The sequence below is a fragment of the Melanerpes formicivorus genome, unplaced genomic scaffold (genome assembly GCF_026170545.1).
Source record: "Melanerpes formicivorus ecotype bairdi unplaced genomic scaffold, bMelFor1.0.p_v2 SCAF_22, whole genome shotgun sequence".
NCBI lineage: Eukaryota > Metazoa > Chordata > Aves > Piciformes > Picidae > Melanerpes > Melanerpes formicivorus.
In genome coordinates this window covers 7342867-7361532 of record NW_027142374.1, presented here as the reverse complement: position 1 = coordinate 7361532, position 18666 = coordinate 7342867, and the positions used below count along the sequence as shown (strand labels likewise).

Genomic DNA, 18666 nt, shown 5'->3' with positions numbered 1-18666 from the left:
ACACTGGCTAAAACTCAAGACTGAAAGGCTCAGACATCATCCACTTCACACGTCAGGCCTTCAAAAGGAAGCACACTTTAAAACCTGTACTGCTTAGGCTCAGAAATGCCGCACGATTATGTGAAATGGAGGAGTTAATAACAGGAACGGATAGAGACTTTTGATGTCTTTCTTAATTCTCTTTAATTTCTGTATTGTTGTTACTCCAAATATAAACGCATACTTCTATTAGCACACTCCCTTCATTTCCCCAAAGGGCAACGTCCTAAAAATATTCCTGAATTTAAATAATATCAGTTAGGATTAACCTGTTAATTATTGGTGTGTCTTCTGCTTAAGCAGAAACAATGAAAGCGCTCCACTCCTAACACCAACCGCTCCCTGAAATCAGGCACATCAGGAACAAGTGGCAACGCCCAGCCTCACCACGTTTTCCCATGAATGCAAAAAAACCCACCCTCAAACAGCAAGGGAGACTTTGCCGGACGACGCTGTGCCCTGAGCGGTGTCACCATCCGCCGCTGGCTGACACACGGCCAGGACCGGCAGGCCCGGGTGGGCTGTCCCTGCGCCGCACAGAGCGGGAACACGCACCTCCAGCCGCTCTCCCTGAGCCGTTATTCCCGCAGGCCACGCTGCGAGCCCTTACCGTCGGGGGGTAATTTTGAAGCAAGCGAGTCTCCAAGCAAGCCGTGGCCAGAGGCTCCTGGCTCCACCGCTTTAGCAGCGCAGCCGGCCCCCGGGCGCCGAGCCCGAGGAGCGCCCCGTAGCCCCTCCCGGAGTCGGGAGGGAAGCTGAGGTGGCGGGGTGCCGTCGGCGGAGTCCCAGTCCGAGCCGCCGGGCTTTCCCGACCTAGGTGCTGGCGGTGGACGGCAGGATACCGGTCCCCGCCATGGCAGGGCGAGACAAGCCGGGCTGACCGCACGGGAGGCGGCGCGGTACCACCGTGGGGCTGCCTGTGCCGGGACCCCGGCCCCCAGGGCAGCGCCTCCGGCAGCTAGACTGCGTCTTCCTCGGGTCTTGCCTACGAAAGAAGAGCTCACAAACCTGGGACAGGGCTGGAGGCCGTTCTCCTTAGCTGCGGGCCCGAGTCGCCGCCGACAGCGGCTTCGGCTGCGGGAGCCGCGCGGCTCCGCTCGTTCCGCTGCGCCGGGGTACGGGGGCGCTCCGACTAGATGACTCTGTTCCCCGCTCACGTTGCCATAATCTCCTCCCGCCGCTCGCACGGTCTTTTAGGTCTTCCCTTCTCTCCTGTAGTGGTGGTGGTAAGAGGGCAAGAAGGAAACCGACGGGTCCTCCGGTAGCCGCCACCAGCAGCTTCCCGATGGACGGGAGGATCCGCTAAGCCCCAGCTCCGGGGACACTGCGGGGCGGGCGCTCTGGAAGGTCCCGGGCTGTCCGGCCTGGGACACCTGCCACTCCTGCCCCAGCGGGGAGCGCAGCGAGGCCCCGCGGCCGGAGGATGCTCGGCAGCGGGTCCTGCCCCGCAGCCCCGCCGGCACTGGAGCGGCGGGAGGAGCAGTGGAGCAGCCCGCGGTCCGCCTACCGCCCCGGCCCCCTCCTCTCCCGCGCCCCGCTCCCGCCGCCCGGCACGGCAGCGTGACTGACACGGCCCGGGGTGGAGTTTGCGCCGCGATGGGGGGCCAGGGGAGAGAAGCTCTCCCGGGGCGGGGGGCTCGGTGCCTGCCCTGACGTCTCCCCTCCCACCGTGCGGGAACCACCTGCGGGCGGTAGGATCAGCGCCCGGCGGACAGGAGCTTGCTCAAGCAGAGCACGGCTCTCTCCCCGGTAACCCAGCCCCACGGGCGGTTTTCCTGGGGAGAGTACTCTACATCGAGACAGCTCTTTAATGGTCTTTCCACAGGCGCGGTGCCCTCTGGAGCGGACCCGGCGAAGTTAGCGTCTCCAGCGGGATTTGTCAGACACCCTCTTCTGATACACTTCGGTCTGATTTATTGTCTTAGAAGGTTTCAAGGTCACATTGAGATTCTGGTGGAACTAAATTAAACCCATGACTCATGACATTATATGCTTGGTCAAACATTCTTTTTCTGTCTTCGTGTAGCCCCTGTAACTAATAAGAAGAGATCAGTGAACCCTTGATAAATGATCTGAGAAAAAGGGTGAGGTATGAAAAGACATCATGCAGAGAAACAAATTACAACCTATTTCCCCTAGTTTGGGATCAGGGTGTTTGGGGAGCACTGCTGGGAGGTCATACACCTCCCAGGCTTGGTAGGTATTTTCAGGAGGCTGAAAATTGAGCAGAACTTTCATTTCTTCCATTGTAACTCAGCTTGACGAAATACTGAAAATACAGTGTATGGTGAAACCTTATACAAGCATGAGGAAAGGATAGTTGACTTACTAAGAGTTTTGCAATGTGACTTTATGACTAGGGTTAAATATTAGTAAAATGCAACTTTATAGCTCTTAATATTAAAAAAAGGAAAAGAGAAAGAAACTTCGTTCTGTAGCTAAGTGTTTTGAAAACACTGTTCCATGCCTGCTTCAGTGTCACAGACACTTTGCCTTGCTATGCAGAGGCAGTAACCCGTGTTCCTAAGGAAAGAGCATCAGTAAAGCTCTTAGTCTTGGATGTGGTGGCCGCTGGTGCAGCCTGATAGCTTTGGAAGAAACTGTATGAAAGAAGGGTAGGCAAATGGTTTTAAACCAATGGTAACTCTGAATCAGGATAGTAAATTTGCAACTGAAGGCAGAGAATCTGAGCTGTGCATTCTCTGGTCCTGCAGAGGTATATGCATGCTCCTGGAGAGGAGAATTAAGCATGTACACATGTGCTTCTAAATTGTGGGGCCATAGTAATGCTGTTCCTTTATATGTTTTATAGAGTTAGATTGTGCAGGCTCAGACTGACAACTGAACGTTTAGCTGCAAACAGCTAAACCCATAGCCAATAAGAGTCTTCCCACTGACATAGGGTGGAGGGACTTTCCTAGGAGCTGCCTTTGCCTGTCTGGGAGCGGTAGTAAATCTCACCCTAGTACCACTTCACTAGTGCCACTGATCTTGTCTCAGAAACTGAGTTCAAACAGCACAAGGAAATGTAGAAGTGAAAGGTGTAACACTGAAGGGAAATGAAGTCAAATGAAATCAGTATTTGATGATTCTATGATATTGTGAAAGGAAAGAAGTTTGTTACTGGAACAGTTTGGCAAGATGTGGTAGTTTGTGCACATCCTTTGATAGCTCTAAATTTAAACCAGATTGCATCATCAGGGATGCTGCTTGGATTTAGTGCAGCTATGCTCTCCACTTTTGTCTCACTGTCCTTACAGGATGTTGAAGTTGTGCTGGTGACGCTCCATGTTTCCTCTAAATCAAAGATTAATCAATTCCCTACAGTGTTGGAGCTAAACTGATATGACATCAGATTTTAGAGGAGTTATGAGATACTAAAATGTCCTTAGTAAGGTCATTTCTTTACAGAAAAGGAGCATTGCACAGGCTCTCAAAAATACAGTAGAATGTTTTGATTTTCTGAATTCCCATATTACCATTGGATCTTCATCCATGTGGGTCTTTAGTCTGTGAGGATTTTGTTCTGTTGTGGATGTCATTATTAGAAGCTGTTTTCTCTTTATGGCTAATGAACATTGGGATGGTGTCATTTTCACCATCCTGGGGAAGATGAGTTGCTCAAAACCAAATACAGAATTTGCAATTCTGATGAGAAAAGAGTTTGCAAATTTTTGAGAGTAGGAATCCACAGATACTGATGGGCAAGCTTGGTTTTGATACGATTTTGATAGGTGCAGCTTTAGGCCTGAGCAGAGCTTAGTTTTACTCTGCAGACATTCTCCACAACTTTCCCAACACAGCTCAGCTCCCCATCTCTGTCAAACCTCCTCTAGACAGCAGTCTTCACATGTATTTGCTTCTCTGTGGTGATACAAAGTCCAGAATGTGCAGATGAAGACCACAGTAATCATTGCAGTACTCTTCAGAAATAGTGTAGTAGTAACGAGAGGTGAAATATTTTCTATAGGCTCTGTGACCTGAATTCTTTTGCAGAAAGAAATTTCTTTTTTGATCTGAAAAGTGCCTTGGGAAAGTTGCTACAGATGCCAGCACTTTCCACTGCATCTGTTAGAATGTTCAGAAGTTGATGGTGTCTGAAGGCTCAGGTGTAAGACCTTTGCTGAACATAGAGCTATACAAAATGGAGCCCCTTTCCCACTCTTTGGCAGATTTAGATTGTAGAGGATTGGCTGGGAGAAGCTTTCTCCCAGGTGAGGGCTTAAGATTCACTGAATGGGCAACATGGTGGACACCCAGACTTCCAAGGGCAAGGGTGTGCTAGTCTTACTCTTAGTCCTGATCTTGCTTCTCAGGACATGCTGTTCATCAGTTGCTGTGATGTCCCTGAGGGCTTTTGAGTGGTGACACAGTTTAAAGTTGTCAGGGTCTGCTTCTTCCTTGCTTATGTACAAAGGCTGCATCTGTTTCTTGTCATACCTCTTCACATGGTGTGCTGCCACAGCAAGTATTAACTGTTGTTAGCTCAGAGGACAATATAACACATGCTGGACATGGTGCATGAATGAAATGCTCACAGATGGTGTCTTGGTGAGTGACCCTTGCTGAGCTTGCAGGGTTTGCTAGTGCCTGTGCATCCTGCTGGTGCTGCACCTATGCCCAAGCTGTTTCTCTTCTCCCAGCTGTAAGTATCCCTGAAGAGTAAATGCAATTAAAAGCTTGTACTCCTTGTGTCTTGCCACAGTCCACTGTGCTTTGTCTTGTCCCACAGCTAATACAGCCCCGTGTGAGGGAGTCTGTCTCATTTCCCTTTGACCATAGCACTGATAAGACTTAGCAAACACGTTGCTCTGTGCCCTTCTCAGTTACTGTAATTTGTGAAGTTCAGGGCTGCTGCACATGTGCGACGCACAGAGCTTCAGAGAAGCATCAGATAGGTGGTTGTTACTCTTCATGCTACCACACAGAACTGACTGCTCAAATATTCTGTGTGCTGGTGTCTAGAGAAGAAAGAATTGCTCCCCATAGAGTGAGTGCTAGAGATTACCCTCATAGGATGCCCCAAGTTTTTAAGAGCACAGAGGTTTAGCCATGTAATTCTCATTAAAGGTAATGGAAGTTAAGCAGATAATAAACTGTGACACTGGCAGCAGAAGTCTGTTTCCTTGTGCTGTGTCACAGGATCTGAGCAGTATGTAGGTATCCTGCCATTATTTCTCAGTTTTCATGAGGGGAAAGGGGAAAAAAAAAAGCTAAAACATGCATGCCAGCTTGTTTATACACCATGTGGATTTTCCTTAATTGAAACAGACATTGAGCTGTGAGAGATGTTAGACACATGACACAACTTCCACTTACCTCACTGTCTTCTTTTTTATTTGCTTTGTTTTCAAGAAAAATATTATCTATGGTCAAATTTTCACTTCTGAAAAAGTATCAAAGGAAGTTCTTAAACTAATGAATTCCTTTATTCTTGCATTCAGTGGAGGCCTTTGGAAAATAAATCTTAAGATGATAACATTTTTCCCCAGGATTTTATAAAAATCTCTAAATTACTTTTTGTGGTTTGGATCAATCCTCCAACTATCATACTGGGAATATGCTCTGGGTGTTCATCAAGCAATCTTCACATGTACTTTTAAACAACAAGGGCTTCAGATGTGCATGATTTTGTGATTATGGCATAGGAGGGTCATGAGCATTCTCCACCCTCCTGTTCACTCTGTAGCACTGACTTCATCTGTGGTGGAGTTTCAGACCTTTAGCACTAGAAATTAATTTACTTATTTAGCAGTGAGACAGATGGATGTGTAAATCTGAGATTGCAGTGCAATTTGCTAAATAAAAATAACACACAAAAGCCCAGTTCCTCATTACCTTGATGTGGACATATTCATCTGAGACTGAAGAGTGGCTGAAAATCTTTCATTGGTCTTTCAAAGAATGCAAATGTCACTCAGTTTCACTTCCAGATACACAGGCGAGAATTCACTTGCCAGAGCTGCCAGGAGCAAGCATGAAGGTAAAGAAGAAAGGAACCACACAGTTATTCATTCCAGCCTAGAGCAAATGACACTTTGTTAGGTGTCAAGAATATCAATGCATAGGTATAGGAAAAATATATATGCAGGCAGAGGTGAGGCCCTCCTGAAATTTGCAGTGATTTTAAAGTGGTTATCAGCAGCTGTTTCTAATCTCATGTAATCTAATCTAAATAAATCAGTTTCAGATAATTGATAGCTATCGCCACTACAGCATGTGTGATCCTGCAATTCTCTCTCATACCTGTAATGTCCATTTTTTGTGAGACAATTTTTAGGAATACAGAAGGTTTTGCTGCCTGAGCTTTCCCATGGTGTGTCAAAACACCAGTGCTCAGTGGTTTACTGAGAGTGAAATAGTAATGAGGTGTCATTGCCAAGATACGTAGAAACAATTATTGCTCAAACTTCCAAAAGAGCCCAAGGAATCTACACAAGCTACAATGAAGATGTGAAAGGTCTGATCTTTGTGACATTCCCACAAAGTTTTCCTGCCTGTCTTGTCTTTCCATGTACCTTCTTAGAGAGCTGAATTTCCCATTCAGTTACATCTTGCTGTCAGTGGTGCGTTGTAATCTTTGACAGAAACCACTGATTTCTAATTTATTCCCTTTTGAAAGAGTAACATTATATCACCATGACAGATTTGGCTTTTCGCCTTTTTTTAGTATTAATACTTGTAATTAATTTCTTCTGCATTATTTCATCTTATATTGAAGTGTGATGGGTGTCGTAGGCACAACGTCAATAAAATAGTTGAAAATAGAGCTGTAAATCCCTAGCAGATGCCACATGTTTGAAGAAACTTGAAAGGGACATTTTTTTTCCTTGAGATATCGTGTCCAAATCTTCATTCTGAATTCTCACCCATAGACTCTTGTATGAACAGCATTTTGTGGACTGGAAGCTGCACAACACACAGTTACTGCTTCTACCACTTTACTTCTACTACTCTGGAGTGCGGTACTACAGAGTGTGCAACAGCATCTTAGTGACTGTTTCCAGCAAATGAACAGCAGCATTAAACATTCCTCATAAGTGATTATTTCAGAGTGCTTGGAGGAGCTTCACCTTCTATATTTTTTCAGCACCATACATTCCAGAAAAGAGCAGAAGATGGTATTGTTCACACGAACCCAGCAGAGGTTCTTCTCTGCCATTGGAATTGTTGGTTGGGGTCAGGCTTGGTAGAAATATGCAGGAGTTTAAAAGAGTCATGGTGATTTGCACTTGCTGAGGCTGTAGCTCTGCAGAAGGAAAGCCTTGACAAATCTTACAGATTCATCGCACCATGATAAAGAGCCACTTCTTTACAGCTGAGATCCACCAGATAAACCCAGTCAGTCCTGTCTTCCAAGGCATGACAAGAGGAGTCGAGGCAGACTGGAGGAGGCTCCAATTGCAATTCAAACAGACTTTTATAAAGCTGTGATTAGTGCTGCTAATCTCATTTTGGTGAGCCAAAGACAATAACAAGGAGGTTACTGAACACCTCGGGTATTATGTAATTCTTTTGCTCAGAAACTTGCTGGTGTGAGATTGCTTTTGAAACCCATTAGTAAAACTGAACTTGCCAAATGAGCCTTCTCTAGGGAGAACAAAGTCAAATGTGTGCCAGCATGGAGCCAGAGCCTGCCAGGGACTGAGCACTCACAAATCCCATTGCTACCAGCAAGAGCTGAGGACACAAAGTCCTTCATGTAACTGAGTCCAGTAGTAAAATGGACTTGTAGCTGTGGACTTGTCTCCACATTGACAACAACATTGTGTATTTGTAGCAGACCTCAACACATTGCACTGAACTGTGATGCCAGTCTTCTTGGTTGTGACTGCACACCAAGGAAAAGCTGTGTGATCCTCTGGATCCAGCATCCAACTGACTGTGGTACTCACCAGCAGTGCACTCAGGCCCGACTGTGGGACCATTTGTCTCTCTGGTTGAGTTCATAGAGTCAGTCTTGATCTTTTCTTCAGCAGAAGGTGGTGATCTTTTCATATGAATAAAATTGTAGGGAGGCAAAAAATAGCTGAGCTGTGTCAGAAAGCCACAATGAATTTTCAGCACAGGATGGGAACAGTGGAAATTTCCAAGGGGATACTGCTGAAATTAGAAATGGCTCTTTGAGAATAACTATCTACAGAAAAAAAAAGGTTTAAAATAAGGAGAGGGGAGGGATTTCCTTTTGTCATTAAAAATATCAGTATGAAACACATGGAGAAAAACAAACAGTGAAGACACTGTTGCTAGTGGGCTGGCTTTTTAAGTACTAAGGAACCTCACAGAACAAGCGTTTCTTTTATTCTTTTCATCCCTGCTGCCTGCTTGCAAGGTTCTTGTGTGAACATGCAGCAGTTTCCAAGGCTGTGAAATTATCAGACCTGGACCAATGCCAGTACAAACCAATTTATTGGGGTCCAGCAATTAACTAAAACCTAGAAAGCTTGATTAATTGTGGCACTGCTCAGCAGGGAACATTGAGGGGAAAAAAAAATCAGACTAAACTTGATGCAGTGTCTCTGCGCTATATGTAAAGCAAAGTTTCCTCTCTCTAAGTACTCTTAGTATATTATTTTGCACCCTGTACAAAGAATAATTGCAATGCCATTGGAGAAAATGCTTGTTGGTTGCTTTCTGGATAATCTTTTCACAATAGCTCTTATCCTGTTACGATTTTTTGCTGTTGGATTTGTATCTTATTGTAAGGCAAACAATTGGATATATTATTTTAAAACGCTGTTTTGTTAAGCTTCTCTCTGGAAGAACATCTTCAGAATTCAGCTCTGATCTGTTTCTTTATATTTCCTTAAACATTGATGTGTGCAAGAAAGGTGAAGTTTGGGTAACAGTTCAGAATTATTTAAGATAGGAAAACAAAAAGGCAAACAAAATAAGCTGAGCTAAGAACCATTTTTCTGGGGTAGAATATGTTGACTTAAATGAAATCCTGTAGTTTAAGTAGATAGACAGGAACTTATGCAATTAGGATATTTAAAAGCTGATGTAGAAATGTCTTATGAGAAGCAATTACAAGGTGTACTGAAGGTGTTATATGATTTCATTATGATAGTGTTAACAAATAGTGTCCACATTGGTTGGTTTATTGTAGGGCTTCTCACAAAGCCCTGTGTAAAACCCAGAGTTTTAAAATCCCATTTCTAGTTGCTTTAGTGGTATATTAATCACTTTTAATATAGATTACTGAGAAGAAAGTAAATATTCCAACTCACTGTAATGCAGTGTTGCTGTGTATGTAATGGGGAGTACAAAACACTGGACCCAGAAGTTTGTCTTAGTTCCTCTTAATTCAAAGTAATTCAGTGGCTAGTAATGGAAAAAATTAAGCTGACCCAGGATAAAAAACTAGTGGTAACAGTGTAGTCACACTGCCCAACGAAAAGGAAAAGAAAGATACATGCAAATTTTTTTACCTTTTCAACATCATTTTGCATCCTAATCTGCATCCAGCTGCAACACTGTCACATTCCCAGATTTTAAAGAGTGCAGTCCACAGACAATGCTAAATCACATTAGGCAGCGGTGATAACAGAGTCCCTGCATGCATAACGTCCAGACTGGACATCTAGCTGAGGGTGTAGCATGATTTAGGGCATTCAGAGAGGGAGGAAGGGCTGTGTTTATTTGGAATTTAATGTATTTTTAAATAAGATATTTGCAGTGGAAATCAGTTTGTCGGAGGTCATCTGATTGAATCTACAGCCCTGGCAACCCTTCACAAAGGCTGCCAGAAATGACCGAGTTGCTAATGTTTAACTGTGAATACCCAGTGGGGGTCCTCCACAGGGCTGAATACAGTCAATTATGTTATTTTTCTAAATATTAGTGACTCAGCTGTCTCTGCTTGTGAAGAGTTGCCAGGGTCACAGATACAATCAGACAGATCCTTCCCCCTTTCGCTTCTAAGAGATGGGGAGAATCTTTTAAATCTCAGTCCTGAATTAGAGGGAAGGGCTCTTGCAAGGCTGTCCTTTTCCTCCAGACTGGCTGTGAATGGTCTTGTGGTTACAGTGTCCAGACACGGCAATGTGTAATTGCTTGAGGGGAGCACTGTTGTGTGTAAGCAGCTCCACTGAGGTCATTGAAATAAGTACAAATTTCACAGTTTAGCTCAATAGGTACTATGGCTGAGATCTCCCCTTTAATACTTTTTTATTCTTCTTTCTGTCTTCTTTCCCCAGCACCTCCCTATCTCCTTTTGAAGATCCAAATATCTCTTTGGAAGGAATGTTTTTATGTACCATAGCAATTCAGGTTTCCATTTTCCCCTGGAGATCTGTCAGTGAGGAGCACAGTGGTGGTTAAAGAGAGCTCGGCAGAGGCAGATTCTAAGTAACATCCCCCGTCCAGAATGTTATTCAGCTGAGACCTGTAGATGCCCCAACCCAGCCGCCCCACTCCTGTTCCCTTGCCACAAAAGCTTTTCCAAAGCTCAGCCTTCTCCAGCAACAGCATCCCTATCCCTGTGGTCCACAGCCCAGTGTTTCTTATCTGATCAACAGCTTTTGGCAGAAGGAAAAAAATCCTTCTAGAGCATGTTGAATGCCAGTGCATCGTTTTGGCCCAAGTTTGAGGTAGTGCTTTGGAGTTGGCAAAGTTTCTTAATTTACTGCTGTTAAATTTTATCCGACTTCAGGAATATTATGTGGATGTGGCCAATCGCCAGCTGTTCTGAATCCACTGCAAATGCTTTGCCAGCATGTATCCAAGTATAATCCAATTTTGATGTTTTAGCGCTGATATAATTTCCCTATAAGTACCTTCAGGCATGGCCTGTGAGCTGTAGTGGACAGGAGTCCAGCAAACAGTTGTCAGGAGCCCAGCTCCTAGGAGGTGAGACCTTTATTCCTTTGGGTTTCTGTCTCTCCTAGCAATGGAAAGCCCAGACTTGGTTTCTGGTGACCACAGATGTTGAACATTTGACATGTTTGAACATTTACAGTGTTTTGTTTGTCAAGGAGGACTTCAATGTTTCCTTGGAATGCACAGAGAATCAATAAATGTAATTTGGTCTTTGGTATCAGCACGCTTCAGACTGAGGTACCAGTGTTCCTGGCCTGCTAGAAATACAGTAGCTAGATAAAGCTGCAGTAAAAGCAGAAGTGGAGTTTCAAATGCTTCAGTACTGCAGAGAACTTGACTTTGAAGAATTGGCCTTTGTGAAAAGGGTACCTTTGTAGCTCACTCTTGATAAAAAAATAGGGGGGAGACCAAGCCACCTTCTAGAGTGGAGCTGGAGTTTCCCTTGGCTGGAGCTCCTCTAGGGAGAAAGAAAATAATCCAGTAAGGCAGAGGAGGCTCACTGTGTTTAGACAGCCTGTCCTCTTCTGATCTGCATGTGCCCCTCAGGAGGGAGAATTCCCTAGGAAGGTTTTGATGCCTGGCTGATTACCAAAGCCAACATCTCCCTCCTGTAGGAGGGTATAAGTTAGGACAGCATCTGTGGTACTCTAAATCAGAGGAGATGATTTCCTCAGAGCTCTCATTTTCTAATTCTTTGCCTTCTCCCTAGATTGCTATCATAATGGGCACATACTGAGTGTAAAACTCTGTCCTTGGGCAGTACCTGAGGACTCTGTTGTGTAAAACTGGAATCTGGGTATCTCCAGCTTTGCAAAGTTATGTGTGGTCACACATATTGTGGTCACAGAAATGATCAGGTCAACAGCCCTATCTTGCACTCCAGCTCATCCAAATATTCATCAGTGAGAACTGATGCAGATGATGATGTTCATTGCTATAAGCGGCTGAGCCCTTACCCCCTGAAGAGAGAAAGGAAGATATTTCTATCTTCTGTTCCAGCAAGCATAGTTTATTGGTCTGTTGACACTGGCACCTGTTACTGTTCATAAGGCTTCAAGTTCTTGTGCTTATTATTCTCTAATAGTCAATAACTTAAATTGTTAGCATAATTGTGTCAGTAACAAAAATTTTTTGTCAGTGTGTTCAACTTGGTTTGGGGAGGGCAGAATTCCCTGCTGATTCTATCACCAAGGAGCTTCACCCTCTTCTGTGCCTTCAGAAACACAAATACTATACTAATCATTGTGAGATGTTTTGCAGCCAAAGTCATGGCAATTAATTGCTTTTTGGTTCTTCTGTGCCACAGGTTTTGACTATCTGACAGAACTGGCTTAAGGAATGTTTAACAGTATCTGATTGTATGATTTAAGTACAAAGAAATAACCATCTGGCAGTACCGTGAGAGCAAAATTAGTACAGTTGTAGCATCCTCAAAATCCTTTCCATTTAGATCCAGACACATGATTAAGAGGGAGAAGGAAGGGAGGAGTTCCATCAGTTCAGGGTTATATGTTGCACTGCCAAAAATGTATCTGCCCCATCTTCTGATGGTGGGGGGCTCTGCTGACAAAGTGGGGCATCATGCCCTAGCTCATCTGGTGATTTCAGGGCTACAGTGCTGATTTCAGGGCTGTTAAACTGCAGTGTCTTACCTTCAAAAATGTGTACATTTCAGGTGATATTTTTTAGAAACAGAGAAACAACAAAGAGGAAATGTTTGGTGTGGAGGTACCTACATATTAGCCTCAGAGCAGAATTACAGTAGACCTTGTTTCCTGAGTTCCAGATTGGTGTACTACCAACTGAGTGATATTTATACTTGATAAACATGGTCTTTCATGTGTTTATGCATACCTTCAGGTACTTCAGGTCTCAGAAGGATCCAAACCTCCCTATTCCTGAGTTGAGAAATGGGAGAACAACATATGAGGTCACAGCCTTATTTATTCTTCTACTGTGACCCTGTAACAGAGAAAGGAGAAGCTGCTGATATTAAGAAAAACAAAAAAAAACCAACCAACAAACCCCCACCAAAACAAAACCCCTCAGAAGCTGGGTAAAAGTTTTAAAAAGATCCAGTCCTTTATTTGCTTTTCCTTTTACAGGCTACCTTCCAAATTTACACAAGGCTAACTCTATTACAAGGAGTGGATTAACACAGAAAGGTTCTCTAAAGCAGACCTGTTGGAGTTATCTTTAATATTGAAAGCAGAGCGTTTGTTTTCTTTAATATGGAGGGCAGTACCAATAAAAACACCAGTGAAAGAGGCCAGTATTACTAGATCACATGTCTGCTTTTATCTCACAGTGGAGTTATAGTAGAATGATTTTTGCTTGGAAACTTTAAAGCTGGACTGCATCCTTTCATGCTGAAATCATATCTCCTGCAAGGATTATTGGAGGATATAATGTTTCTTTCAGCTTCTTATTTTCTCCACTCCTGAACTTGGACTCCTGACCTCAGCTTTTCTCTGGTTATGACCAAGCATTGGCCTTCAGTTGAATAGCTGAGCTTTTTACAGTCAGATCAGCTCCTGCTCTTGTAATTTCAGACTCATTTTGTGACATCGATATTGTAGATCTTAATTAAAAGTCAAACATTTTATATCTTGGGTAATGACCATACAGGAACTGCCAGGTTTTTCTCCCATGTGCATAACCATCCACAACACTCAATATGTGTGACTGAAGTCGGAGGAGTTGTGCAGACTGTTTGTGCAGGCCCATGTCCTGCTTTGTGCTGCCTCTACAGCACCCTTCTGCACCTGTGGCTTGCTCTGTGCCCTCACAAAGACCAGTCCATGAGTGGCAAGTTAGCTGACGCTGGAGCCTCTCTTTAGTTGAAGCAGCTAATCAAGCAGAAATCTTTGGGACTCTGCAGTTAATTAAGGACAGGGTTAGATTTTGGGTAGGAAAAATATCTGGGTAGGAAAGCAGCTGTGCCATTGTCTCTTGCTAGCACCAGTTGGGGCTAATTGCTCTGGATTACCTGTGTAGCTAAGGTTAGATGTACAGCAGAGCACTGAATCTAGACAGCTTCTGTTCATAGGAATTATGATTATTTTTTTTTACCTTTAAATTCTTTGTTAATTGAATATGATGTACCTTGTGAGTTTTCTCACTGAAGAGATGCCAGGGAAATTGGTTTTGCAGCAACAGTATTAGCTCAACTGTACAACTACTGATCTTGTAGCCAACAAATTTGAATGTCTTTGAATGTCTGAGACACCAAACAAGATGTTGGAATAGGGTCTTATAATCCTACATCTGAGTTTGATTTGATCATAAATTATCACTGTAACAGCTACTTCATGGACATTTCTTACCTGCTTTGAGTGTGAATATAAGTATCACTGGATACCTCTGCTATATTGTGCTATAAAAGCTTCACCTTTTGTAAATAAGTCACAGCCTTACAGTATATGAATTATTTTCTGGTGAGAGTGGGACTTGCAGAGTATTTTTCAGAAAGACAGATCAAGAGGTTGTTATTTCTGGAGCCTTTCAGGTGGATTAAACTATTCTCACAGAATCACATAATATAAAGGGCTGTATGGAACCTCAAAAGATGATACAGTCCAACCCCCCTGCCAGAGCAGGATCACCTATACCAGATCATACAGGAATGCAGCCAGGCAGTTTTGAGCATCTCCAGAGAAGGAGACTCCATAACCCCCCTGGGCAGCCTGTTCCAGTATTCCATCACCTTCACAGTGAAAAAGTTTTTCCAGAACACAAAATATACCTGAAGATATGGGACCATTAATGAAGTTTTTGCCTCTGAATACAGCAGACATTATCTTCATTCTGAGTGAATTGTCTGAAGTGTTTCTGGTATAAATGGAACCTGAATCAGTAGCCATCAAAGAGCGTCAGGTTGCAGATGTATCAATATTTGAATTGCCAAGGATGAGGACAGTTTGTGGAGTTTTCACACATACAAATTTTGCATTTTGGGGAAAAAACCAAAACAAAACAAAAAGAGATGTGCTTTGCAAAGCCAATTATGCCTTTTGATTGAAACCTGACTGTAAACTTCTTAGCCACCATCTTAGGCTTACAAGTTCATAGGAGGAATTACCTTCACTAATACACTTGTTTGATTTATTACTGTAGCCTGCTGGTGGCATTGAAAGTACAGTAAATGGGCCTGTAATTCACTGTGTCATGAAGAAGTAACTTATTAAACAAACATAACATAGAATATAAACCACTTCAAGCACTAAAAGGAGGCATTAACCGTTGCTAATGAAAATTGAACTTGCAGCGCTGCCATTCTTATGAGGGGAGATGTACAAACACTGCCCCTTTGTGGTGCTGAGCCAGTATTGCTCAGGAAATAAATAGTGCCACCATCACTTGGCCATTTTACGTGTAGGTTGTGGTGAACGTTCCTTGCAATTAACAGCAGCACAGAGCGTGCAAAGCCTTGAGTTATGCCCCACCATTGTACAATAACGAACGGAGTCTGATAAAAGCAAGCCAGCAGTAGGCAGAGCGGGTTGATTTTCCAAACACACTGAACGGTACAGAACTCGATCCCGACATTATTGGTACCCCAGTGAGTGCCTTACTTTTACACCAGTGCTACTGAACTCACAGTCTGACACCCTCATAATGTTAGAAAATAATGAACACTTTTAGTTCCCATTGCAGATGGGAAAATCTGGAGTGCCTCTGTGCAGGTGTGTCAGAGGCAGACAAAACCAAACCCTCTTTCCTTATGCCTTGGCACCTGGACTTCCATGCTGCCTTTGGGAGAAGACTTTCCTGGGTTTCAGGCACTGCTCTGGAAAATCCTGCTTCTTTTTCTCTGTGCTGTCATGCTTTATGGGTAGTCTGAGGGTTCAGTCTCCAGGGCTATGTAGTTTGCCTGCAAGAAACATTAATTGTAATTTAAAAAATGAAGACTCATCACTGTGCACTCCTCAGCCTAACAAATGTAATTGCCTTGTGAGGCTAATGAGACTATTTATGCATGTATTTGTGTGGCTTCTTTTAAATGCTTTAAAAATCATTATTCTGTCAAGACATTATATTTTGCTTGTAGGGTTTTGTTTGGTTGGTTGGTTTGAGGTTTTTTGTTTTGTTTTATTTTGTTTTGTTTCAATCCTGGTGTGTGATAATTGAATGCCAACAATATAAAAAGAAGGACATTTGGTGGGAATGCTGCTGGAGACTGGCTATGTAATGAGGCTGGTTTTGTACCTGCTCCTAGAGGGACACTTCTCAACTACACTGGCACAGCATGTGGAGAGAAGGTAACCCAAGGGACCTGGGAGACTTGCTGAGGATTGCCTGGATTGTATCTGCTTGGACAGTAGGCTCTTTGGGGATTTGTCTCTTAAATCCTGGATATAGAGGATTCCATCTGTTGGGGTGTATTTGGTGAAGCTGGTTTGCCTGCTAAGAATTTTTCTAGTATAGAGATGGATCACGTGTTAGCAGGAACAGGCTCAGAATGTGTAACCATAATAACCATGACTAATTTTCTTCTGCTGCTCTCTAAAGATAGAAGGGAAAGGAAGGAATCCTTTGAGTAGTGAAGTGCCTGCTACCTCACCATTGGTTTTAGCCTCATTTCCTGAGCTCATAGCTTTCTTCAGTCACAGGGGCATGTTCAGTGTGAAGCTTGCACTTTGAGCTTTGGAATACCTCCGGCTGAAAACTTACCATGGAGGCTTTTTTAGGAGAGGAGCCCAACCTCTCCAAGCATTCACATGAATACTCTGTCTGCAGCTTTCTGTTTCTTCAGTCTTTTCCCCTTCTAAGTGTGTCTTTACAAAGCTCTAGAGAGGGTCTTCCTTTGGAAACGTCTGTGGAGATGATCTTTGGAAAATCCTGAGTTACTAACCATCAATTTACTCTGCTAATGTAACAAGCAGATGTTTGGCTGAAGCATTGGCCAAAGTAAAAGAAGTGGCAGTGAATAAAAGCACCATTTTTCATTAAGAATATCAGTAGCATGATACAAAAAGCGCCAAGTTTTGAGGAGAAACAGTCTTCATCATTTTTCTCTTGTAATTACTTCAAATACAGCAGAGTGGTTTTTTACTTCAAGTTTGTGGGTTTTAAGAGCATTTATTTCCTTTGGGAGTTTGTCTCTGTTTTATTAACAGCAGATTGTTTTTTCATATTGTAGCATTTATGGGGAGAAATACGTACTTTTTATACACACTGGCAGTATATTATTAATAAAACACTGCTAATGACAGTGAGACACCAATTATCAAATTCTAGAAGAAAAACTTGAACAACAAAAAAGGGACTAGAAGAGTGTGTTAAAATAGTAACCCAGACATGATCTGCAGAAATGACCAGCAGCTGCCAGCTCCCTCTCTCATTACATCATCCATGATGCCCATAAGCCTTGTGTTCTCTGTGGAATGCCCTATGTGTACTGGTCAGGACTGTGTTATGGGCTATGGGAATGATTGCTTGTTGTATAGTTTCACTTGTCTCCCAGAAAGTAACTGAGCACAGTGAGTAGTACAGCTGCAGCCTGTGTAATGGGTCATGCTGTTGGATGTGTGTGTTTTGGTAGCTTCCTGAGGCCTGTGGGTATCTCTGTACTTTAACTGAGGACATTTTTCAGCACTCAGCCTGGCACATCTCCTGTGCTGCCTGTTTCTCAGACTCATGCCCTCGGTTTGCGCTCTGAGTGCAGAGGTTTACCTGAAGAAAGATCATAGCAGGTCTGTGCCATAAATCACACTGAAGTGGAGCATGTGCTTGTACTGAAGAGGAGAGGGAAGGGAGGAAGCAGAACCTTCTTGTACATTTAATGGGAAACACTTCCCAGGGTATCCAACTGGCCTGGTACACATGCTGGCTAGTGCACATTTGTCTTCCCACTTCCCAGACTAGCCTGCTTTGCTGGAAGGTCTCAGGGCACACACCAATATGCCTGCGAGATGCTGGCTGATACACTAAGCACTTATGCAGCAAGTCCCTTCCTGTATGTTTTGTAGGATTCCCTTCCCTGATGTATGGAAACCTTTATCTGCTTCCCATACCTGTCACCTGGCTGTACCAAAATATGAACATTTGAAACCAACAAAAGCCATTGTGAATTCACAGTATTTTCACAAGTTCTGTTCCATAGCTGCAATGTGGCTCTTCAGGCACAGAACTGAGAAAAGGCATCACTCACTGGGATGAAGCAAAACACAGGTTTTTTTTGCCCTTCTCTGCCTGTAAAGCTGTCAGTGGATTGCTCAGTGCAGTCTTTAAAAGAACAACTTTCTCTAATTACAAGCAGACTTGTACTGGAAATGCAATCTAGTAGTAAGAGTGAGGCATATGTGCAGATAGGACACCTACGTCTTTCTGGACATTTTAATACATCCTGTTAGTCAATAAGCAAATCTCTGTGCCTCTTGGCTTCCCCTGTGGAGAAATGGAATGGAGGTGTTGCAAGGCTTCGTTTAAGCACCATCTGTGAAATGCTTTGAGATCCCTGGGATGGAAGAAGGGTCGTGGTGGATGTGTGTGCTGATATATCATGGAAACCAGGAATGTATTTTGGGGTGTGAGGAGGGATTTATGATAGTCTGCATTAGATCATTAGCTACAATTTGCTGTAATTACAATGTGGATTTGTTTGCATCAGTTTCATGCATAGTCTTGTTCCTTTTCTATTCGTTTCAGGAGTCCAAGAGGGGATGGTTCATTTCCTACACTCATACACATTGAAGACTTTTCAAAACTTAAAGAGTACCAACAGTGCTTTAGTGATTTCATGAAACTGTAATTTTTTTTCCCATTGGTTTTATGAAACTGTTGAATTACGACAGATGGATTCAT

General features: G+C 43.4%; 1 protein-coding gene and 1 long non-coding RNA gene across 2 annotated transcripts in view; one reads left to right on the top strand and one right to left on the bottom strand.

Annotated features, from left to right (window-relative positions):
* CHRDL1 (chordin like 1) overlaps positions 1-1499 on the bottom strand; it is a 44194-nt gene extending 42695 nt beyond the window's left edge. Inside the window, exon 1 of the mRNA XM_068152033.1 lies at positions 1048-1499. The gene's annotated coding sequence lies outside the window, so the exon portion shown is untranslated. The remainder of the gene's footprint in view (positions 1-1047) is intronic.
* Positions 1-2135, top strand: part of LOC137447985 (uncharacterized) — an 87904-nt gene extending 85769 nt beyond the window's left edge. The window contains exon 3 of the long non-coding RNA XR_010988956.1: positions 1865-2135. This is a non-coding gene — a long non-coding RNA (uncharacterized lncRNA). The remainder of the gene's footprint in view (positions 1-1864) is intronic.
* The last annotated feature ends 16531 nt before the right edge of the window (positions 2136-18666 follow it).